General features: G+C 44.0%; 9 non-coding genes across 9 annotated transcripts; all 9 read right to left on the bottom strand.

The window, feature by feature from the left end:
- Positions 1-210: 210 nt before the first annotated feature.
- On the bottom strand, positions 211-351 carry LOC137894509 (U4 spliceosomal RNA). The gene has a single exon (XR_011105498.1). It is a non-coding gene; the product is annotated as a U4 spliceosomal RNA (small nuclear RNA).
- A 582-nt stretch (positions 352-933) lies between these two features.
- Positions 934-1,074, bottom strand: LOC137894512 (U4 spliceosomal RNA). The gene has a single exon (XR_011105501.1). It is a non-coding gene; the product is annotated as a U4 spliceosomal RNA (small nuclear RNA).
- A 398-nt stretch (positions 1,075-1,472) lies between these two features.
- Positions 1,473-1,613, bottom strand: LOC137894503 (U4 spliceosomal RNA). Its single transcript, XR_011105493.1, has one exon. It is a non-coding gene; the product is annotated as a U4 spliceosomal RNA (small nuclear RNA).
- Positions 1,614-2,011: 398 nt separating this feature from the next.
- LOC137894497 (U4 spliceosomal RNA) lies at positions 2,012-2,152 on the bottom strand. The gene has a single exon (XR_011105489.1). It is a non-coding gene; the product is annotated as a U4 spliceosomal RNA (small nuclear RNA).
- A 398-nt stretch (positions 2,153-2,550) lies between these two features.
- On the bottom strand, positions 2,551-2,691 carry LOC137894528 (U4 spliceosomal RNA). Its single transcript, XR_011105516.1, has one exon. It is a non-coding gene; the product is annotated as a U4 spliceosomal RNA (small nuclear RNA).
- Positions 2,692-3,759: 1,068 nt separating this feature from the next.
- LOC137894506 (U4 spliceosomal RNA) lies at positions 3,760-3,900 on the bottom strand. The gene has a single exon (XR_011105496.1). It is a non-coding gene; the product is annotated as a U4 spliceosomal RNA (small nuclear RNA).
- Positions 3,901-4,482: 582 nt separating this feature from the next.
- LOC137894511 (U4 spliceosomal RNA) lies at positions 4,483-4,623 on the bottom strand. Its single transcript, XR_011105500.1, has one exon. It is a non-coding gene; the product is annotated as a U4 spliceosomal RNA (small nuclear RNA).
- A 398-nt stretch (positions 4,624-5,021) lies between these two features.
- On the bottom strand, positions 5,022-5,162 carry LOC137894510 (U4 spliceosomal RNA). Its single transcript, XR_011105499.1, has one exon. It is a non-coding gene; the product is annotated as a U4 spliceosomal RNA (small nuclear RNA).
- Positions 5,163-7,311: 2,149 nt separating this feature from the next.
- LOC137894508 (U4 spliceosomal RNA) lies at positions 7,312-7,452 on the bottom strand. The gene has a single exon (XR_011105497.1). It is a non-coding gene; the product is annotated as a U4 spliceosomal RNA (small nuclear RNA).
- Positions 7,453-25,144: the final 17,692 nt, after the last annotated feature.

Genomic DNA, 25,144 nt, shown 5'->3' with positions numbered 1-25,144 from the left:
ACTGCCTTTGTTAACTATATTCCAATTCATCATTAATTTAAAGCAGATTAAGGTATGCTTGACATATTTACTTGTTCCTCGACTTCATATTCCTTCCTTTCCTCTGGTTCACGAAGGTGTATCCCGTTTCAGAGTCCCCTCTGCTGGCAGAACAGTTTACAGTCCAAGACATGCATAAACTTCTGTCTTTAACTTTCAACGATTTATCTGTCTCCTTAGAGACCGCCAAAAATTGCCATTGCCGACTGTATTTCGAGTCGTCAAGGCGGGGTATTGGGTAAAGTTTTCAACTAGCAATAACCACGCCCCGGACGAACCTCATAGGCTACGATACTGCCACTGCGCAAAGCTAAAGGTAAGCTTGAACCGCAAGGACCATGACTCTGCTCCCACCCCTCCTTGCTATGGTTCCAACCATGGTCCTGGTCTCAACTATCAGACTTCAGTGTGTGGTTAGAAATCAAGACGAGGTCACCTCCAGACTTCACCTCTGCAGAATGTATAAATGTACCTCTGCTAAAAGAATGCAACACGTGAACAAGATGAAATACAAAATTCATAAACGTACAACTGAAGCAAACAAGAACCATGACAACATTTCGATGTCATATAAAACTTTTTCAAAATATCAGCTGTATTTTAAGAGAACATGTAACAACAACAGAAGAAAAGGGGGACTCCTGTCCTGTTGTTAGAGACATCAAAAACGGACTGCCCTTGTTGACTATACTTCAACACATCATTAATTTAAAACAGATTAAGGTATGCTTGACATATTTACTTGTTCCTCGACTTCATATTATTTCCTTTCCTCTGGTTCGCTAAGGTGTATCCTGTGTCGGAGTCCCCTCTGCTGGTAGGACATGCATCCTGCAACATTTACAGTCCAAGACATGCACGAACTTTTGTCTTTAACATTCAACAAATAATCAGTCTCCTTAGAGACCGTCACAAATTGCCATTGCCGACTGTATTTCGAGTCGTCACGGCAGGGTATTGGGCAAAGTTTTCAACTAGCAATAATCACGCCTCGGATGAACCTCATAGGCTACGGTACTGCCACTGCGCAAAGCCGAAGATGGGTTTGAACCGCAAGGACCATGTCTCTGCTCCCACCCCTCCTTGCTACGGTTCCAACCATGGTCCTGGTCTGAACTAACAGATTTTATAAAATACTAACAAACAAATATCAATATCCACAGATAATGAGACCCTCTCTCTATAAATATATATCACTATTTCAAAATTTATCTTTACGTGAAAATAGATATGGAATACAAAGGAAAAAAGGAAACAGACAATTGTCCTGGAACGTCATAATTAAAACAAACATCCATCATTTATGGTGTAAATAAACATTTACGTCTCTCCAGTAATTACTTTAATTTATCGGTTGAAATTCAGCAACAGGGCTAATTCCTGCTATCAGCATTTAAATAACCTTTTGGCTCTAACTCTCAACAACTGACCAGTCTCCTCAGAGACCATCAAAAATTGCCACTGCCGACTGTATTTCGAGTCGTCAAGGCGGGGCATTGGGTAAAGTTTTCAACTAGCAATAATCACGCCTCGGATAAACCTCATAGGCTACAATACCGCCACTGCGCAAAGCTGAAGACGAGAATGAACCGCAAGGACCATGTCTCTGCTCCCACCCCTCCTTGCTACGGTTCCAACCATGGTCCTGGTCTCAACTAACAGATTTTATAAAATACTAACAAAAAAATATCAATATCCACAGATAATGAGACCCTCTCTCTATAAATATATATCACTATTTCAAAATTGATCTTTACGTGAAAATAGATATGGAATACAAAGGAAAAAAGGAAACAGACAATTGTCCTGGAACGTCATAATTAAAACAAACATCCATCATTTATGGCGTAAACAAACTTTCATGTTTCTCCAGTAATTACTTTAATTTATCGGTTGAAATTCAGCAACAGAGCCAATTCCTGCTATCAGCATTTAAATAACCTTTTGGCTTTAACTTTCAACAACTGACCAGTCTCCTCAGAGACCACCAAAAATTGCCATTGCCGACTGTATTTCGAGTCGTCAAGGCGGGGTATTGGGTAAAGTTTTCAACTAGCAATAATCACGCCTCGGATAAACCTCATAGGCTACGATACTGCCACTGCGCAAAGCTGAAGATGAGAGTGAACCGCAAGGACCATGTCTCTGCTCCCACCCCTCCTTGCTACGGTTCCAACCATGGTCCTGGTCTCAACTAACAGATTTTATAAAATACTAACAAAAAAATATCAATATCCACAGATAATGAGACCCTCTCTCTATAAATATATATCACTATTTCAAAATTGATCTTTACGTGAAAATAGATATGGAATACAAAGGAAAAAAGGAAACAGACAATTGTCCTGGAACGTCATAATTAAAACAACCATCCATCATTTATGGCGTAAATAAACATTTACGTTTCTCCAGTAAGTACTTTAATTTACCGGTTGAAATTCAGCAACAGAGCCAATTCCTGCTATCAGCATTTAAATAACTTTTTGGCTTTAACTTTCAACAACTGACCAGTCTCCTCAGAGACCATCAAAAATTGCCATTGCCGACTGTATTACGAGTCGTCAAGGCGGGGTATTGGGTAAAGTTTTCAACTAGCAATAATCACGCCTCGGATAAACCTCATAGGCTACGATACTGCCACTGCGCAAAGCTGAGGATGAGAGTGAACCGCAAGGACCATGTCTCTGCTCCCACCCCTCCTTGCTACGGTTCCAACCATGGTCCTGGTCTCAACTATCAGACTTCAGTGTGTGGTTAGAAATCAAGACGAGGTCATCTGCAGAATGTATAAATGTACCTCTGCTAAAAGAATGCAACACACGAACAAGACTCCACATGACTCCTGCCCTCAAAACATGCACCTCTTTGGCCTCCTTCAAAACAGCCCTAAAAATACACCTTTCAGGGGGGCAGAAACGAAGATAGTCATTACGACTCTCTCCGGATCAACCCCCTTTTTTGTCCACCTACGTTGCACATATTAAGTGTCTTTGTAATTTATTGTCATTCATTGTCGTTTTGCATCTGTGGTGTAATTTATTTTAAATGTATTGTTAGTTTGCATCTGTGGTGTAAAATTATTTTTATTTTTCTAATGTGATTTTGCATCAATTGAGCAATTTAATATTGGTTTTATTTTTATTTGTATTGTTAAATTTGTATTGTTAAATGTCGCTGATTTATGTACGAAGGACTTTCAATGGAAACAAGACCGCAAGGGCTTTTTTGAAATGCTCCTCTTAGACAGGATGTTTGACTGTACTTGTACTGTAATACATGCTACTGTGTGACTGTACTTGTACTCTAACATTCTATCTAATAAATATATTCATCATCATCATCATGAAATACAAAATTCATAAACGTACAACTGAAGCAAACAAGAACCGTGACAACATTTCGATGTCGTGTAAAACGTTTCCAAAATATCAGCTGTATTTTAGAGAAAATGTAATAACAACAGAAGAAAAAGGGGGACTCCCGTCCTGTCCTTAGAGACGTCAAAAACGGACTGCCTTTGTTAACTATATTCCAATTCATCATTAATTTAAAGCAGATTAAGGTATGCTTGACATATTTACTTGTTCCTCGACTTCATATTCCTTCCTTTCCTCTGGTTCACGAAGGTGTATCCCGTTTCAGAGTCCCCTCTGCTGGCAGAACAGTTTACAGTCCAAGACATGCATAAACTTCTGTCTTTAACTTTCAACGATTTATCTGTCTCCTTAGAGACCGCCAAAAATTGCCATTGCCGACTGTATTTCGAGTCGTCAAGGCGGGGTATTGGGTAAAGTTTTCAACTAGCAATAACCACGCCCCGGACGAACCTCATAGGCTACGATACTGCCACTGCGCAAAGCTAAAGGTAAGCTTGAACCGCAAGGACCATGACTCTGCTCCCACCCCTCCTTGCTATGGTTCCAACCATGGTCCTGGTCTCAACTATCAGACTTCAGTGTGTGGTTAGAAATCAAGACGAGGTCACCTCCAGACTTCACCTCTGCAGAATGTATAAATGTACCTCTGCTAAAAGAATGCAACACGTGAACAAGATGAAATACAAAATTCATAAACGTACAACTGAAGCAAACAAGAACCATGACAACATTTCGATGTCATATAAAACTTTTTCAAAATATCAGCTGTATTTTAAGAGAACATGTAACAACAACAGAAGAAAAGGGGGACTCCTGTCCTGTTGTTAGAGACATCAAAAACGGACTGCCCTTGTTGACTATACTTCAACACATCATTAATTTAAAACAGATTAAGGTATGCTTGACATATTTACTTGTTCCTCGACTTCGTATTATTTCCTTTCCTCTGGTTCGCTAAGGTGTATCCTGTGTCGGAGTCCCCTCTGCTGGCAGGACATGCATCCTGCAACGTTTACAGTCCAAGACATGCATGAACTTCCGTCTTCAACATTCAACAACTAATCAGTCTCCTTAGAAACCGTCAAAAATCGCCATTGCCGACTGTATTTCGAGTCATCGCGGCGGGGTGTTGGGTAAAGTTTTCAACTAGCAATAATCGCGCCTCGGATGAACCTCATAGGCTACGATGCTGCCACTGCGCAAAGCTGAAGATGGGTTTGAACCGCAAGGACCATGTCTCTGCTCCCACCCCTCCTTGCTACGGTTCCAACCATGGTCCTGGTCTCAACTAACAGATTTTATAAAATACTAACAAAAAAATATCAATATCCACAGATAATGAGACCATCTCTCTATAAATATATATCACTATTTCAAAATTGATCTTTACGTGAAAATAGATATGGAATACAAAGGAAAAAAGGAAACAGACAATTGTCCTGGAACGTCATAATTAAAACAAACATCCATCATTTATGGCGTAAATAAACATTTATGTTTCTCCAGTAATTACTTTAATTTATCGGTTGAAATTCAGCAACAGAGCCAATTCCTGCTATCAGCATTTAAGTAACCTTTTGGCTTTAACTCTCAACAACTGACCAGTCTCCTCAGAGACCATCAAAAATTGCCACTGCCGACTGTATTTCGAGTCGTCGAGGCGGGGTATTGGGTAAAGTTTTCAACTAGCAACAATCACGCCTCGGATGAACCTCATAGGCTACTATACTGCCACTGCGCAAAGCTAAAGGTGAGCTTGAACCGCAAGGACCATGTCTCTGCTCCCACCCCTCCTTGCTACGGTTCCAACCATGGTCCTGGTCTCAACTATCAGACTTCAGTGTGTGGTTAGAAATCAAGACGAGGTCATCTCCAGACTTCACCTCTGCAGAATGTATAAATGTACCTCTGCTAAAAGAATGCAACACGTGAACAAGATGAAATACAAAATTCATAAACGTACAACTGAAGCAAACAAGAACCATGACAACATTCCGATGTCATATAAAACTTTTTCAAAATATCAGCTGTATTTAGTTTGGTTTTGATTTTATAATATATAATATGTTCTCTGTAGCTAACAGTGCAAAGATGATTTAAATAAAGACATTTAATAAACATTTGATATATTGTATGCTTTTACATTAGTCGCTAATGGTACACAATGCACATGATTTGGTGTTAAATTAATTTTGTCACAAACAACAACGAAAAGTCTGAGGAGCCACTTGGGAGCCTAGAGCAGTGTTTCCCAACCTTTTTTGAGCCGCGGCACACTTTTTACATTTACAAAATCCTGCGGCACACCACGAACCAAAATGACACAAAATGACGTTCTAACACACTAAGGTTTCACACTAAGTATAAATACATTAAAAAACTATATTATTAACTCTATATATTATAATAAAGCTCATCTAATATAATATGTACTTAGTGTGAAACCTGGGGCTGTTTGGATGAACACAAAATGGATATCCTGCAGTAATGGTAGAAAGACACACGAAGCTCTTCCTCATCAGCTCTCAGTCTCTCTCTGTTTTTAGTTTTTATCGCCGTCGAGCTTGAGAAGCTCAGCTCACACAGATATGTGGTTGAAAACGGGAGCAATGACAGAATAGCTTTGTTGGCTAGAATGGGGAACTCCTTGGCAACAGATAACCAAAAACTGTCCAAAGAAAGATCAGCAAAGTTTAGCTTTAAAACACCATCTTGTTTCAGTTCAATGTAGTGATGGGAATTCCGGCTCTTTTAAGAGAGCCGGTTCTTTTGGCTCCCAAGTGGCTCCTCAGATTGTTTGTTGACAAAATTAATTTAATACCAAACCATGTGCATTGTGTAAAATAAGCTACTAATGTAAAAACATGCAATATATTAAATGTTTATTAAATGTCTTTATTTAAATCCTCTTTGCACTGCTAGCTACAATAAACATATTATATAATATAAAATACAAAATCAAACCAAACACATCTCACAGAGAACAAGGTCAAATCTCTGCATGTAAATCTCTAACAACACAACAAGAAAAGATAAATTAAAAAGTGCAAAAGATAAAGCAGCATTCAGGTAACAGTTCTACTGTTTTACTGAAGATTGGCATCAAAGAAAACCAAGTGGCTCAGCTTGGAGGGGCTGATCCTTCTGTTATCATCTGTGCTGTTTTGGAGATTCTCTCTGAGGGGACAGTCTCCGTGCCATTGCGTGTGTGAGACGTGGGTAGACTGAACACCTGGACTCCCACCAGCTCAGTGGGTCTGCACTTCTTTGGATAAGCGGCTCCTCAAGATACGATCTTACTTTATTTTATTTTGCCTTTGTGTCAACCGCATTAAAATGTCTCCAGATTTTTCTATGTTTTCTATCACTCGTTTTTTCTCTTACCCTTTCTAGCGCGTCGTTTGTCTCTGGTCTAAAGTTCTCTCTCTCCCTGCCTCCCTTTCGCTTCGTCCGCTCGCTGTGCTGCATGTGCGTAAACAAGCCCCCCCCCCCCCTCCCCCTGCTCGTTGTGGACACGCACACGCCCACACACACATCTCGACCAATCACGTTAGACTTTAACAGACTTTTTTTTTGGCTCACAATGACGGAAACCAGCTCCTGTCGTTCACTTCAAAGTCTGAAGCGCGATCTACGGGCGGCACACACGCTTTATTACAGCGCGGACACCCGACAATGTCAATTAGGCGATATTAGAAAAAATAAAAATTATTATTTTTTATTTTTTATTATTTTTGTGACATTGGAATATTTCTCACGGCACACCTGACGATCTGTCGCGGCACACCGGCCTAGAGAACCGGCTCTCTGAGAAGAGCCGGAATGTCTATAGAATGTATATCGTTAAACCCTGCCAACCACATCTCAATGTCTTTTTTCCTTAACAAAGTATCAGTCTCCTTAGAGACCGTCAAAAATTGCCATTGCCGACTATATTTCAAGTCGTCAAGGCGGGGTATTGGGTAAAGTTTTCAACTAGCAATAATCGCGCCTCGGATAGACCTCATAGGCTACGATACTGCCACTGCGCAAAGCTGACTCTCCGCTCGCTCCGGCCGGGGCGTCTCTCTGACGCACACGCTCCTCAGCGACGGTGCGAAACCATAAATGATAGTAAACATCTGGATCCTCTCAACACAGTCACGACGGAATACTCTGCAAGTCCAGGAGATACTTTAATGTGAATTATATCAATATAACTATCGATTTGATATAAACAGTCACCGAAGCGCATTGCATCATGGGATATATATATCTTCCGGTCTTGCATGATGTATCGGTACTCTCAAAGAGTAGTGTTTTTCCATTTACTTAAATAGGTTAAAACATGTCGTATTAGTTATTTTAATAGATAGTAACGCCTTTTAACCCGTATATTTAGGATGTTTACGGTGTCCCCCTCCGACCGCTTTACAAATCGTGATATTCTGTCTGCCATAAATTAAATTGTTGTCGATCTGAATTAGACTATTCTACAATCACGCCTAATAAAAAAAAAAAACATGCAATACAGCATAATGTGCTTTTTTGCAGAATCGCGATTCAAACAAAAGAAATCGAACTCGCGTCTTCTGCACTCGCTAGATAATCGATATTTACCACTAGATGTCGCCGTAGACACGCAAAGATCGGCTCTGCTGTCATTAAGGATTAAAACAATTAAAAACAAACAAGGTGCATTTTTAATGAATACGAATTTTGCTGAATTAACAGCTGCTGCGTCGGTAAAAATGTAGTTTGTTTTAATTAACTAAGCATGATCAATCACCATCAAAACACGTTTAAGACGACTTCAAGAGAAACTGACACAGCAGAAACGCAGCCTTATTGAAGCGAAGTTCACGTCTGTCTCCGAATCCTGCAGAACTTTCCTCACCTGTTACCTGCTGCTTCATGGAAATGGCTGCAAAGTCTGAAGAAGTGTACCGGTTTAATTATCCCGGCCTCAGTAAAAAGATGGCGGTACCGGATATTGATGAAACGAGACTAGATTTATGTTTTTTTTTTATATAAATACGTAACTAATTACCGCTGACAAAATAAAGTAAAAATTCGGTGACATTATATTATCAATAACTATTAACTTCACAAAGCTTTAGTCACCGTTTATAATGAATCATATTCTCTGTTATTTCCTGTTCATTTATTAATTAAAATAATACAGAACATAAATCACCGAGGGAAGAGTAAAGCTCATTACTGAAGGAATAGTTATTATGTTTATTTGCTTTTATCAATGTATCCATAATATAGGGTTATCATGAAATAACAAAAAGACGGCATGTGTTATAAATTAACAGGCATACAATTAAAGCCAAAAATAATCTTATCCTCATCTTAAATACTTTTTGTTCATGGATATTGTGAAGAAAAAGAAATCCCCGAAATTAGAAGGAAAAACACATAACATAACAACATAAACACGTAAAAATTCATTCTGTGCTATTTCCTAGGGATTGGACGAACAACACTGGCGCGTCAGCACTGTGTCGAGTGCGCATGCGTGAAACCCCGGATTGGTGCGTATCGCTTTAACAGAATCCACGTGACCGACACAGGAGTTGTGTCGTCCGGATGTGACGCGTCAAAAAGGAAACAAAATGTATCGACTTGTTGCGGGTTCGCTGTCGCTGTGCCGACTGGATTTCCACTTTGCTCCCATTCATGGATCGTTCTCGGAAATGTGTGAATGAATCCATTTTTAGTGTTATTTCATATGATGGAACACTTTGGTTAATAAAATCCCACAAACAATTTAACTCTGAATTTTATTACACAAATTTACTATAATTTACATGCCAACTCTTGAGCATTTACACAAACAAGCAACATTTGAAGCCTTCACGTGAACAACTTCACTCAGCAAACAAGTGGAAAAAATGATATTATACAAAGATGATCATAGTTTAAGTAAGACGAGCAATGGAATAAAGATTAAATATTATTTCACCGGATAATGTTGGGTTTACAGCATGCACGTTTTCATTTTGTTTAAAATGATTTTAGATCTACATGTTTTTGCGCATAATAGACGCCATTGTAAACGGAGTTCCAGGACTCTCGCGGGACCACAGAACACACATCCTTTGCTTGTTGATTTTATGTTTTATTTGTTGATTTTTGTCTCTTGTTTTTATGTTATTTATTTTTATACTATAGTGCACTTTGAGATTTGCTTTCAAATGTAAAGTGCGTTTAAAATAAAATGTATTATTATAATGTTGCTCAAAGTTGTCCGAGGGACTGCTCAGGGAGTTTGTGTGTTTGCTCAGGCGCATGAAAAATTAGAGGGAACATTGCAGTTGTAACCATGTGTGGCAGAAATCCCTTAATTGGAAAAAAAAGGCGTCACTTCATCGTATGCAACATTTAATAGAAAAATAATGGACGCTTTTTGATTCATTCTCCAGAAACAAAATGTGCTGAAAGGACGGAATACATTGCATGTTATGCAGTAACATGTAGGATTATGCTTTTCACAGATGAACCTTTTGTGGATGTGTTATTATCTCTCATGGCGGTTATATTTCCACTGTGTGCATTGGACGGATGGACGGATGGACGGATGGATGGTTGTCCTATATTACACCCTTATAGCTCGTGAACACACAAAAGGGCTTTCCAGCTCAGTAAATGAGGACGGAGATCTTACCGAGGCTCTAATATTATGTGTTGAAGAAGGATATATGAAATAAAAATAGAAACATGATGCATTATCTATTTATTTAAAACTAAAGCAGCCACCTTATCTCTTCTAAAGTCCTATAGGAGCCAGCGAACACAAATATGGAGGATGTCTGATACTACAGTGTTCTCTGATGAGGTCACGATCACTCCCTGCACTCTACACGCCGTGTGTTTGTGCTCTGACACGAGCTGTAATTTCTCTGTGTGGATATTAGAACTTGTTGTGAGGCTTCGGCGGGATAATGCAGGTGCTTCTGGGTGTTCGACAGATAAGCGTTGGGGCGCCAGGTGCTAAAGCTGCCTGGGCCGACACATTAGACAGGGATTTTCTCCTGCCAGAACATCAGGCCAATGAGGTTCATGAGGTAGTTTTGGATCACTGTCAGGGACCGGTAAGTATGCAGATAAGGGGATTACACCATGTTTGCGCCAAGTAATCTCAAATGAATCCTGCCAGCCTCTGTTTCATTCTCACCTGGAAAAGTGGAACTTTTTCCTCTCACAACTCGAGAAATTGCATAAACCGAGTTTCCACTGGATGATCCTTTTAACCTGGTTCAAGGCGTGTTCAAGGACACATCGAGTTCTGGCTATTTAACAACTGTGGCGGCATTAATCTTCTTGAATTCTCAAGGCACCGGATTACCTTTTTGTATTAGTATTCTTGCTTTTTTTTTTTTTTTATCAGCGGCTCTGTCCGGTGAAGCGATGAGCGAGGTTGTGGGGCCTCAAATGAGATCTGGTTTGGTGGTGTGTCCCCCCCCCCCTGTGCAAAGCTCAGACCTGACCTGTTGAACAAACAGGACTCTGAGAGCATGAGAGCAGCCGGAGTCCCTTCAGGCGGCAGCTCTTCCCGCTGGTAGGCAGAGAAATGAAAATAGAGTGTAGCAGATGGCTTAGCTGTTTGTGCCATTCAGCACAGGCTGCTGGGCAGCCCACATATTAGCATGCCTTCCAAAAGAGGCTCAGTGGGCCGCCCATAGTCCTCAACATGCTGGGAGCTATATTCTCTCTGAACCATCAATCACAAAAAAGAGTGAAGAAAATCAATATCACACTCGGGCTGCAATCTAACCCATACAGCGTTGAGGAGGCTGCGCTCTCCTTGGAAGGAGTTCAGGCACAGCAGCGCTGCTCGAAGCGGAAATCTAGTTTGGTGGACAAATTGTACTCGGAAAATAAGTTTTATACACAAACTAGAAAAGCACTCAGAGAGCTCAGACCTCCGCCGAGCAGCTCATTCCCCTCAAAATGAAATGTACAGCGTCCACATGGTGATCTGGATCATCATGAAAAGGTTCTATTTTTGGTATCTTTATGCACAAACCATGAAGAGTAAAAGTGAATCAGAGTTGATGTGTATTTTTAACAGACGTTAATCATCAATGTCAATGTTAAAATATAATATTTTTTCTTGACCTCATTCTTCATCCGGATGAAATTCGGTGTTGAGATAGAGGCCCCCCTCCATAAACATTGATCAATAATAAACCGAGATATTGAGGAACACATTTTGAAGCTCCAATGACAGGAATCATCTGTTCCTGGTAACATTCCCAACAATTCCTGAAAATGTCACCAAGAGCCATCCAGAACATTTTGCGTTGTCTTGCTAACAGACAGACAGACAGACAGACAGACAGACCAACCAACACCGGTGATTACATAACTCTGCCTCCGCAAAGGTAAATATAACCCAAACAAATCCAACTCACGACCCACTTTCTGCTCTGGTCACACATAGAGTATACAAATATCCAGAAAATATCCCACTCAGGACTGAAAGGCAGCTTTTAATCCGTACACAAAGTGTACAGACAGACATCGACTGTTCAGATATATAATCAATACCAATTACATTAGACAGACAGGCAGACAGGCAGGCAGGCAGGCAGCAGCTGCAGCAGAGTCAATGATTTCAGGTCACGTTTGCTGGACGTGGGGAATTACGGCACTGTCATTTGTCCAGGCTCCTTCAGAACAGACTCTGCTCTGGTTGGGGAAGAACATGATCCAGAATCTAAACCAGGATGCCTGGAAACCCAATCAGCTCCTCCTGAATGTCACCGACATCCATTGATGTGTTTCAGGATGGTTTGTGATCAAACTAGCAAACATGAAAGTGATCATCACAAATCAGGATCGCAGACTGGCAAAATTAATTCGTATTTAATCACAATAACAAACATCTTTGCTGATGAATACGACCCAGCAGAGGTTAACAGCACATATGGAGCAATTCTGCTGTTTATATTTTTACATTTTTACACAGACTGGCTTATTATTGTTGTGGGTCTCCAGACATGCAAAGACTAAAGCTGATCCCAGACATCTAGAATACGTATGTGTGCATTTCTGTGTAGCATTGCGAGCAAAGCTAAAATGCTGAAATGTGTACTTCAACCTTGAAATTTCTGGACTTTAAAAGCACCATGAGCGACATTCGTCTTCTCATATCTGATGTCCCCTGGCGCCAGTAGGGCTGTCACTTTACACAAGAAAAGTGTCATTGTTTTCCTCTCTGAGCTCATCACACAATCTAATCACACTTCTCTAGCTCCTCCTGCATCGTCCAGGTAGCCCTACAGAGGAGGAGCAGAGAAAGGCTCAGCATCAGGAAACATGCTTCACCAGGCTGATGCAGCCCGGATTACACACACCGGCTCCTGTATGTCCACACCTGCCTGCCTGCCTGGAATTATAGGATCACAGAAAATGCACTCCTGTGAGATAAAAGGAAATAAAGAAGGTCCAGGCTGATCTGAGATCAAATTGGAGCTGAAACTGATTCGGTTAGGACTTAAATATGATGTATCTCCTTTGGGAAATATTGTTTGTCTCGAATAACTGTCAAACCGAACACTAGACAGTGTCACTGCACCTAAAGCCATAAAGTATGAAGATAAATTTGTTTATTTTTTATGCAATCAACCAAAAAAAATTGGAACCAAAAGTAATCTCCATAGATCCACACCCGTCGATCACTTTGCTCTGTGTCCGTTTCAATGGTTCCCACAGAACCTGAACACCACACAAGTGTGAAACACAAATCTTCAGATTAAACATTGTGCCTTTCCTCTCTCTCTCTGACACACGCACACACACATACACACACACACACATGCTTGCAGTCTGTTCACACCGGCCTACACACTGCTGCCACCCTGCTATTCCCAGTTTGTGGTTATTCCCAGCCCGTCAGGGTGGCACCATAAGCCTGTCTGTCCGTTTCCTGCCAAACCTGATGTCTCCTTGTCTCTTTGCCTACGTACAGGAGCTGCCACATCGCTCCTTCCTGTAATTATAAGTCGCAGTGACAGCTGCGTGCTCGCTTAGCGAGGTCGTGGAGATCTCCCTGTCGCAGCTCCTTCCTCTTTATACCTCCTTCCTCCAGTCTCTCTTCACACCTTTATCAGTCACCACCGTGTCAGCTTCGGTCTGCGAACAGCTCCATCTGTTATCGCACCGACTCCAGCATATCTGGCAACCCTCACCTGGTGACACCGATAATAATAACAAGAGTGATAGACGCACAGTTGCGATTCTGCATGAGGGACGTTTACGAGGGACACGAGGAATAAAAGAGCCGTTTGCTGGTGCTTTATGGCGAACAGGTGGTTGAGACTAACAGGACATTAACGTTCACGCCGTTCACCACCTGCACTCCTGCGATGATGCTCCTCCACCAACTGCTTGTTTTCACCAAATGACATGAAATTAAACGCAAGTTAATTACTGAGAAATCAAAGCAGAGAAGCACTCATGTCAGCTGTATGAAATATACAAAACACTCGTTCAAAAACGAACACATCTCTCTCTGTGTGTTATGGAGGCTTCACAGGGGATTATAATGCATTCATAAAGCATCCATGCTTCTAACAAGTCAAGATCATTTCAATGGTTATGTTATTATAACATTTTGCAATTGATGGTAAGATAAATACATTTCATTTGACAGAATCTATGCAGCATCATAGGTGATAAGTGCGTGCCTGCATGGATTGTTATAGCGTGTTAAGTAGTTATAACGTGTTATAAGTGGCATTACGCACATTTTTAGAATTGTCAAAAGCGGACAAAGGATTTAGAGAGAATTAGTGCTTCATTCCTGGTGGTATACGCATTGAAAATAATCTATGCAGTATTATAGGTGAATATTATTTGAGTTCTTTTACATTTATAATTCAAATAACATAAAATAGTCTCGTCAAACAGCCCTTCAGACCAGAAAATAAGAGGATGGCTGTTCTTTCTGACCGCTGTCTGCACATGATAGGATCAAGCTGCCAGTTCCGAGCATCCTGCCGAATGGTTGTCTGAGCTCCAGAATATTCCACCGTGTGTTCACAATAAGAAATCCTGACTAAGACGGATGTACTTGTTGTTCTGCTAGAAATGAGAACAGGTTTGCCAGGAGAAAGAAATGAATCTCATGCAGCGATGGAATTGTAAGATGCATCACAAGATGATGAATGCATGCTTTAAAAAGTCTCCTAATGGAAAACAAACATCCTGCTGATTTATGAAAGGTTATCTGATCGATCCTGGAAACAAACACTGCACACACAAACCTCACGGAAACAATAACAGTTTGTTCTGCAGCTCTGAAATTCTGCCGCTTCTACTTGCAAGCGTTGGAATCAGGGGGGGAAATCTGGTGTTAAAACCTTGTTATTAAAATTGTTATGAATAAAATAACATATTTGCATAAAAGCTGCCAGTGAGACCAAAAAAATATTTCAGGTATTTCATCTTTGATTCGAGTCCACACATCTTTGTATTTAATCTTGATCACATTTCACCCACTGATGGAGCAAAACCTTCAGACGTGACACACTTTAATGTAGATGAGTCTCTGAAGCTAAGAGACAGAGCAAGGGTCAAAGCAGAACTAAGATCAAAGCTACGATGAGCAGCAGGAAGGAGACACTGAGTGTTAGAAGACAAGGAGTCTTCTGACAAGGGGTCAGTTCTGATACGTATTTATCAAAAACAAAGTTGATTTGGATTTTAAAATCACTACATTCTATGTTAATTATCATTCATATGGGGGGGGGGGGGGGGGGGTAATAAGAGAAGACAAATCTATCAGATAATGATCTTCAGCAGGTTGATGACGTCAGAGATCGTGTCTGCAGTTACCGGCTGCCCCCAACAGAGGGCGCTCTATCCACATTGAACTGTGAACCCTGAACGATGTGGCCATGGCATCAACAGGAAAAGCTGTGTCATAAACGAGGTTGCATCAAGTGATGATGGTTAGACGCTTCACCTGTCAGAATGCTGTTCCCCAGCATAAAGCCAGAAGAGGCGGATGGAAACGCATCGATCAGCAGCTGTCAGTCAACGTCATTGAGCTCTGACCCCCCCCCCCCCATAGTCCCATCACTCATTATTCTGTGGAGTGGCCCCCACCTTCCTCTCTCTGTTTGTGATCTTATCCAAGCGTCTTCTTTCCTGACACTCGTCTGGCTCGTCCTGCTTTCTCCTAGATCTCATCATTCACTGTGAGGACCTGTGAAGGCTAATTACACAGTGTGATGTGCAGAAAATAACTTTATATTCTCATGGGTTGAGGCTCACACACATGTTGAACACGTCTGAAACAGCTTCTGGGTCCTGAACGGGTCACGACTCAGTCGAACATGCGACTGACTGGATGTCTCGGGGGAATGAAAGGCTTGCGTAGCTCTGATTCCGGGTGATAGTTCCTGTGATTAACGGTTCCGCCGTGCAGCAGATCACACCAATGATTTGCACCGTAATGACTTCTGATGTGGCTCTCGTAAGGACATGATCAAACGGAACCCAGAGCAATAGAAATAAACGAGGAGGCGTTGCTCCTCAATGTACATTTAAACCGAGCGATGTCCCCAAACTCCCTTCCCACGCTAATCTGTGTTCATTTGCATGAAATAACAAAGCTTTATTTCTGTTTTATTCGGCTGTTTGTTTGACGGGGAAGCTGCCGATCACGCCAGATGTGTCGCATGTGGAATTTATAGCGAGGGTTAATTTACAGTTATTGTCCCAGTGTGGGCTTTTAGAAAATAAACTCAATCTAAAATGAATTTAAAAGTGGAGGAAAACAACATCTCAACATGATTCTCTCTACATCATCCAAACCGCACAAACGCTGGAGAACAAATGTAAAGTTTAAAGTTTATGAAGCCTCCTCTCCGATTGCTCACTCCCCCACAAAAGCTCATTTTTATTACTTACATTAAGCACATGCAATTGACCGATGTATGTCCCCAATGTCATGCATGGGTCAATATATGTCCTCACATGTGTTGGACAAAATGCTGTGGTGGAAAAAGCAGGAGGGGAGGCAGGCAGTACCTTTGCCTCACTGAAGGGGGCGTGCGTGAGCACACAGGTTCCTTCTGCTATTGTTCTTCTTCATGTATTACAGACAAGCAAAAAAAAACATAGAACAGAATCTGAGTGACCGAGGGCGACTTTCCTCCCGAGAAAGACTATTAGAGGACTTAGCTTGGGAGCTGCAGGGTGGCCGGTTCAAGTCCAGCATCGACAGTATGCACTGGGTATGCAGTATGCACTTCCTGAACACTGCAGAGATACCCATGAGCAAGGCAGCGAACCCCAAAAACCACTACCACGTGGCTGCACCCCACTATCAATCGATTATTGCAGGTCTTTTGAGTGCGTGTGTGCGCGTGTGTGTGCGTGTGCACACGCTCCGGCCGGTATGCGTGTAGCGTAAAATGAATTTCCCCACTGTGGATTACTAAAGCATCTTAAATCCTCTTTAAGGCTGTGACATTGTGAGTTTACCGACACGTTGTTTAATCCCTGTGGGAATAACAACGCGTGGACGTGGATGAAAACGTCATCATATCTACGGGCGTGACGTCAGAACGTGCGCAGATCCAAATGCATTCGATGGCTTTATGGAAATACGCGTCCCGGTCTGATGGAACGTTTGTGACGTCTTTTCTTCTTCTCCGAGAACATTTATTATTTATCCCGGGATGACCCGGGATGACCCGGGATGACCTGGGATCGACCCCCCCCCCGTTCCGGACCACACTTTGGGACGGGGCTGCTTTCTCAGCGCGCCACCGCCACGGACAAATTCTATCATGTTGGCGAACAGACGGAGCAACTTGTTCCCTCTTCTTCCTCAGCCTCGACATGCCGCTTTTTGCCTCCACACACACACAGGCACGCACACGCACACGCACACGCACACGCACACGCACACGCACACACACAGGCGTGGAGTGGGAGGGGAATGTTTCCTCTCGCTCGGTTCCTCCCTCTCCTCTCCTCCCTCTCTTCATCGCGCTCCGCGCTCCACAGCCGCGATGACAGTGGAAGCGAGCGCGTGAGCGGAACCCACAGGTGTGTCGCTCCCAACTATGCTCGCGGAGAGTCACACACCTGGAGCTGACCATGTGACTCGGCACCTGGGCGTGGAGAAAGTGCTCGGCGTTGTAACCTGAGACTCCTTTGTTGCTCGGTTCAAGACGGATCGGTCCGACGCCGGGAGTGGTGCCTTCCCGAACCCCCCCCCCACGCCCCCACCGGGACGAGACCGGGACGAGACCGGGACGAGACCGGGACGAGACCGGAACACGCGAACTTGCGGACGGACTATTGCATCGTTTACGCGGCTCCATTTTCACGTGCTTCCCTTCGCTTTCTGCTCCTCCAAGGTGAGTTCCGGGAAAACTGGGAGAGTCGGGCTGGGACCACCAGGTTCAAAGATATGAATTGCAGGGGCGGTCCTAGGCTCTGTGAGCCCCCCAGACGTCATTATTTATGTAAAACTAGAAATTAATCAACGCATGTCAGAATAAAAGATGGAGGAGCGTCATGTAATGTGGAACAGGGGTGTTCAGAGGTTTAATTGGTCGTTTAATGACATGAGGGTATTTCAGGAACGCCCCTTTCTCAGGTTTTTATATTTTTATTTTGTGTGTGTGTGTGTGTTTGGGGGGGGGGGGGGGGGGGGGCAGTTACCTGCCATTCTTTTAATGTGCCAAATATTTGTGAAAGTTTTGGAGCACTTTGTTTACGAAACACTGAATTCTGTCGCAGCTCGGACAGCGATACCAAATTAACGTAAGTCAAATTTGCATAGACAAAGTTTAAGATGGGACATGAATTGCGAGTCCTGTTAGAACCTTTGACGTAGTTTCCACCTTGAGGTCATGTGACTCCCTCCCTCTATGATAATCTGGTGTATCGGGGGGAAGGAATAAAACCGGCTCCGATTTAAACCCTTCCAGAGAGTGAACTCTGACAGGCGTCAGAAACTGTTCTCTGTGAGGGTTGCTAATGTGCTAGCGCTGTGTACGTTTGAGCATCAAGCATGATGAACGGAGGGGGGGGGGGTGAGTGCGTAGCCTCTGCTAAATGAAATAAAAGCAGTGAACGCATCGTAACGACAGCGAGGTAGCGCCTTTTAAGCGTAAATAAATAGCAGAACAGTGAAGCCTCAAACATCAAACGTCACGGGCGTGAGAACGGCGTCCACCTCTGGATGGGCCATCAGCAGCTGACAGGACAGAAGCGGTCGCCTCTTGTTTGGAGGAGACAGAAGCACCATTCATGACCCCCCCCCCCCCCCCCCCCGTGAGGCTCGGCCCGGTCGGACGCCGCAGCACATAGGATGCTCCTGGATTATAGAAGCGGTCTCACGGTGGGACCGGATTAGTCCGAGCAGGAGAGGCGGCCGGGGGGGGGGGGGGGTCAGGGAGGGTCCGGCCTCCTGACCGAGCAGGGAGAGCGTTCCATCTGCTCGAGCAGACACACGGCAGCATGACGCTCGTCTTCCTCTTCCTCCGTCCCTCTCTACCGCTCCCCCCCCCCCGTCCCCCAGCGGTTCCTTCAGGGCTTATCTCCTCCACTCTGAATAAATAGAGACACCTTATCAGCCCAGAGGAGAGCGCTGATAAATGTTTTCTGTCGCTACCCACAAGGATGAAAAAACATTTTTCATCATAGATCTGTATTCTTTTCCGACCAGGAGAGTCGGATTCTTATTCCGGGCGTGTCCGTGCAAAAAAACGATAGAAAAAGTGGGATAAAAGTTGTAACGTGGAGAAACTAAACAACGGAAATGGAACGTTGCGGCGGGATCCGCTGTTTTAGGATCCAATAAAGTAGCATCTGCCCGACGGAGAAATGGATACTGGGTTCTAGAGCTCGTATGCTTCTGGGTGAGCTGAAGTTCATCCTGTCTTTTTGAGGGTTGCGTCTCTCCTGTAAACATGCGCCGCAAAAATCCTTTTTTTGAGGTCAAACTAATTTGAACTGTTCGGTTTCCTTTGCGTCGGATTACTGACTTCTGTCATTTTTGCTCTGAAGGTAAAACCCTAATCCTCGTACGCAACGAGCGATCCCCGGGTCTGCAGCGTGCACGCTGGGAAACGGCACAGACACGCCGACAGGCTCCTTTTGAACGACCAGTTAATCCGTTTCTCTTAGAGTTGCTGTCGTATCTCTGAGACCTACTTTGGCTTTAAAGAGGCAAGCCGGCGTTCCCTTCGCTGTGGGATGGACTTTGTAAACTCCGGGTCATTACATGATGTAGGTGTGGCGAACATGAAGAGGGAGCCATATGCAGGACGCCGCTGCCTTATCTAGAGTACACACGGAATTCATCGGAGTGTGGGCAGGTGCACGAAGGGCTTGTCCGCTCGCTATTAAAATCTGGGATGCGAGATTTCCTTCTGATTGAACACAAGCTTGTCGGCTTTTTTTTTAATGTCCGAGGATTATCTGATGACGAGGAGACTTCGCGCAGAGTTTGATCCATGTTGGGTTTTACGGATGACGACCTTTGACCTTGGACTTAACGGTCTCGTCCTGACCTCGGCGGCTTTCCTCCTTTTCATTTGTAGACCGTTTCTCCGCCTCCCATATGTCTTTGCGATGACGGATGACAGACCTGCGAGGTGCCATCGCACTAATTTTCTTGAGTCCTCGCCCAGAAGCTATAAACCTCTTCCATTCCAAAAACGTCTAGAGTGTCTCAACCAATTTAAAACCGCTGCAGCACCTGAACCGCTCCGACTGTGCACGGACGAAAGAAATACTTTAAGGTTTTATTGTGAAAGTATAGAAAGCGATGTAGATGATGCAGAAAGACCGGGTTCAGTGAGACTTTTGATTATTGTCACACCAAAATGGATGCAAGTATTATTAATTCTGGATCTGGATATAACTCTAATATCCGTCCGGATATTATTGTAGACGGTGGGGGTGAGCTGAGGCTCAACATGGTTGGATATGAGAATGCTAACTTGTTTTGTCTTGTGCTAGCATCCTCCTATCATCCCAACTTCATCTCAGCATCAGCTTGGTCACATAATTCTACACGCTGACATAACCGTCTATGAAACAAATGCATTCTGGGTAAAAAAATAGGCCTGCCCGCGTCCAGCAGCAGCATGTGTCTGCCTTCACTAAAGGGATGTGACGTGGAGGGATGGTTGAGGAGATTAAGTCCACTGCCTGCGCTCTGCAGGCCTCTCATTTGTAGATAGCGTTTAGCATTTTAGACGGTTAGCGCTCAAGCAGCCCTGTCACTTCCTCATCCCACACGCTTTCATCTGGGATCCACGCGCTGACCACACTCGAGCCTTCCGTGGCTTACTCTCCTCTCCACGCCGCTGCAGGCTCACGCTGGTTTTCCTTCTGGCCTCCCCTCCGCCTCGAAGCCGTGGGACTCTTCCCGACACTCTGAGCTCGGAGTGAGAGGAACACGATGAATAAACATGCTCCTGAAAAGAGAAATGAGTCACCAGGAGAAGGAGCTGCCTTTAATTGCTCAGCTGAGAGCAATATGTGTAAAAGCAACACATCCATTATCGCAGCATTCAGGTCTTCATGCAGCCGAGAGCTGACAATAGATCCTCTTCCAAAAATGTCGTTGGTTTTAGGAAGGGTACTGAAGACATCTAGTCTGACAAAAGGCCTGGAGTAAAACTACATTCATATAAAGGATGAATCTGCAGCTAACTCTAGCACGTCTGCAGCTAATGCCGCTTTATGAATGAATTAGCTGAACCTTCTGCGGACATGCTCATGTTAGCATCAGCACGTACTGCAGACCAATGTTAGCTCCAGCTGTTGTAGACGTGCTAATGTTAACCCAAAATAGTTTTGGCTATCTTCAGCTTTACATATTTTCAGCCTTGTTTTTTTGTCGGATTAGGTAAACTAGATTTGTTGCCCTCTGCTGTTTATCTTTTATACTTTTACTGAACCCGGTTCTGTCCTGATGTCAGATTTGGCATGTTATTCCAGTTATCTTAGCCGAGTAAATTGTGCAGCAGTCTTCTCACAGCTTTTAACAAAGTGCCACTGGTGCCATCACTGATACGAGTCTCTTATTGCTTGTCAGTTATTGCAGAATCTCGCAGTTTTAAATCACTATTAACATTAGTCGGTCATTGATTCCCATTTCTCTGTTCTAGATCCACCTCTGTTCATCCTTCCATGTCTTCTTCCTCTCTCAGGTAGGGGTGACCTTCTTTTCCAGCTGCTGCCAGCCCGCTGACCCATCATGCATCTGTCGCCCACTGGTTCTGGCTGGCCTCACATTTAGCGCTTCATAATTAATCGCCCAGCGTGCGTGCAAAAAACATTAAAAGAGCACCAATACTTGATGACAACTTCCGCATTAGCATGGAGCAGCTGGACATTGTAGAGTCGAGGCGATAATTAAATATGATCTTGGCAGGGCTAAATTGGTCAGTAGGAGGATTAACTGTGGAATGAGTCGCGCTCTGGCTCCTTCGTTAGGATTAAATGGTGCCCGACATGCAGCAATCTCATTCAGGAACACAAAGTACAGCGGAAGTGCGTTACAGGTGCACTAAGTGGCTCGGCACAGTTTCCATTATTCCTCAGCTGCTGTTGGCCGAAGTTCATTTCAAATCCAAATCTCTGTGAGAAAGCGGCACCAGCGAGCTGACAAACGGCACCGGCACCTTCAATTTGCACTGAAATGAAACTTCGACTCATTTTCGATTTGTCAGAGCCTGAAAGAGCTTTCAGTCTGCTTTTCATCATAAAGTGTGTGTGTGTGGGGGGGGCTGGCCTAAACATCGCTGTCACATGGACTGGTGCCATCTTCCCACTGAAGTGTTAGAACTGATACCTTTTTGATAGCGACGTGTGCCAGACCTAATTACCAAAGCAAAAAAATAAAAGGGCCTCCACGTTCTCTCTTTTGCTGCCAGCACAAACCTCCAGAAGAAAGCGTCTGATTAAGATCCCCCCCCCGGATAGCAATCAAGGTGACCCTTTGCTGTCGTTGCTCTGATACTGGGGGGGGGGGGGGGGGGGGGGGCTGTGTGTGAACTCTGACCAGTGGCATGAGAAGGTGCGATGCCTCCAATGAGCAGGCAGCATCACATCTCCATGGCGGCGTGTCATCCCGTCAGGGTATGTGTGTGTGTGTGTGTGTGTGTCATCAGATATGCAGCCTCAGGGTCTAACCCTTACCCAGAGTCCACTGAAACCATTTCGAACATCTAAGAATTATTGTGGTTCTCGTTAAGTCGGTGTTGAGGAACCTTTTTGAGACACAGGAAGTCCGGGTGATGTACGTCACGAGCCGATTGGTCAAACACGAGCTAATCTGATGATGTCATCGTCTGCGTTTAGAAACCGCTAAGCTGTAAGTAGTGTAAACACAGGCCTTTGATTTCACATTTGAAGTCGACAGACAAATGTCAGTTGGATGTTGCAGATGAGTGATGTTGCTGTGGAAACCGCAGATTAGTTTACATTGGTTCTGCCTTTCTAGTAGCGGTGCAGATGCATATTTTTTTAGTACTTGGATGAGATGTCGAAATAACCTTAAGTATAATTTGGCCGCTGTGAGGTGAATCTGCAGGCAGTAAGAATAGCAGCAATCGATGTGGGGGAACATACGCTGTCCTTATTATCTCTGGCATCTGCTGAAATGTGTCGGCAGCTGGAAGTGGACATGAGGATGGCAGCGCTGCTGGAGGTTGGCTGTCTCTTTCTCTGGGATGTCTGTTTCAATCAATATTAGGAGCCAGGGGAAATGTTATAAGGAAAATCATTTCCCTAAATACCCGAGACCCTTAGCGTGAAGCTAACGTCCTTTATTGCAACGACTCTTAAAACATGTTTAATGTCATTCAGTTGGATTTGGGTTTTGATGAAGCTGGATGAGCTGCAGGTATTTGGCGTTTTAGAGCTCGTCCCCATCTTCTCCAGTTCTTCAGGAGTGGCTGTGGAACTCCAGAAATGTCTTCTTGGGACTTCAACTCTTTCAGTGCCAGCCATTTTCAGCAGTGCCCCAGTTCTCGCCCATGGTGCCCGATTTTCCAATCCCCACAGAATATTCTTTCCTATAACTAAGCAAATACCGAATCATATCAAAAGAAAGATCAAGGTCTCGTCTTTCACCATTTTCCGTTCTGGAGTTACTTGCAGTTGATGAGAGGCAGATTTCAACGCAGGGGTTATAAAAGAACGTCTTTAGACGTTATTGGCACTGAAAGAGTTAACTTCCCATGTATAATATCAGAATGTCCTACTTTGGGTCCATCGAAGTTCATTTGATGACATTTTAAGGACCTGATCGGGGATCCTTGCGCTTCGGACCATCTCCCTCTTGGATATCGGCGAGGCCTCCCGTCTTTATTACACTTTATAATGAACTGATGTTATGAAACTGAAATCATGTCTTTGTCAGCATCGTGTCCTTGTCTGTGTTCAATGAGGTGGCCATCGTGGCCTTTCAGAGTAGCCTATGATCCAAGGGGGAGCCATTAAAACGTGTTCGCACAGCGGCCGTTAAAGATAGCGAGGATCCGGTTAAATGCCAGCGGCTCGTCTTCTGCGGACCGGCGGAACGTTTTACTGAGGCGGCGGCGGCGGCGGGAATACCGCCAGAGAGGCAGCCTTAACCTTACACACTGACATTTTGCTGCCACCGCTGCTCGCTCACATTTGCGGATGCAAATGTCTGAGGTGTTTCTACGGTAACGATGATACTTTTTTAAGATAACCCGAGGTGTGTCGCTCGGTGCTAGCAACAGGATCCATCTGTGGGAAAGACGTGTTGAATACAAGCAGAAATGGAACCCGCAGTAAGACTCGGATGGATTGGTCGCGTTTGGCTGCGCTGCTGATCGGAGAGCAGGAATCGGTACCACTGAAACGTTAAAGGAACAGTTCGTCCAGAAATGTAATTTCATCTCTTCACCCTCGTGCTGGAGCATCCACAGCATTGCAGCATCTCCCGAACACCCGAGGAAGATGAGTACTTCGTCTAAACACGACTTGTTTTATACGGCTAGTTGCCGACTTGAGACTCGCCAAATCGGCTTGCGCCAAAACCCTCGGAACAAATTGCGGTCGCAAGTCGACCCCCCCCCGCCGCGCTTGGTGCATTTTGATGGAAAAGATGCTGACTCTATAAATCCCGTTACCATTATGACTGGAATCATGAAACGGAACAATACAAATTTATTTTTACTTTTTTTAAATCGTTCAAATTTTCATAAAAAGTCACAATTCTCAAAAATATTGTTAGAAGGTTCAGACGGATCAGAGTTTGCATCTCTTGGGGGGGGGGGGGGGGTTTCAGTCGCCATCATTCCGTTGATGATGGCGACTGAAACAGACGCCGCTCTGCACACTCTGAATCCCTGCTTCGTTTTCTGTTGAATCTCGAGGTTTCCAGCTTTCCTGCGTCTGCGGTCTGGGTCTTAATCCCGGTTCCTGAGATCCGCCCGCGGCTCAGATCTGTCTTCTGAAATGCAGATCTGTGGAGGTGTCATCGTAGCGCTGTGTCTTGGGTGTCTGGCTTTGCCCCCCCCCAGCCTCCCTGTCTGCTCGCGCCGGCCTGCTGACATGTATTATTCCTTCGGGCTCAGCCCCCCCGAGTTTCTAACTCCTTCAGTCGGAGATGTTTTATGCTCCGGTCTGCAGAGCGCATGTTTTCCTTTCTCCAGCCTCTCGTTCCTTTTGCGTGTCAAACACGAAGCAAAGTTCTTGCCGTTTATTTTAGTCTGACTGTT

Source organism: Brachionichthys hirsutus, chromosome 5 (genome assembly GCF_040956055.1).
Source record: "Brachionichthys hirsutus isolate HB-005 chromosome 5, CSIRO-AGI_Bhir_v1, whole genome shotgun sequence".
Lineage (NCBI taxonomy): Eukaryota > Metazoa > Chordata > Actinopteri > Lophiiformes > Brachionichthyidae > Brachionichthys > Brachionichthys hirsutus.
This window is presented reverse-complemented; position numbering and strand designations above follow the sequence as displayed.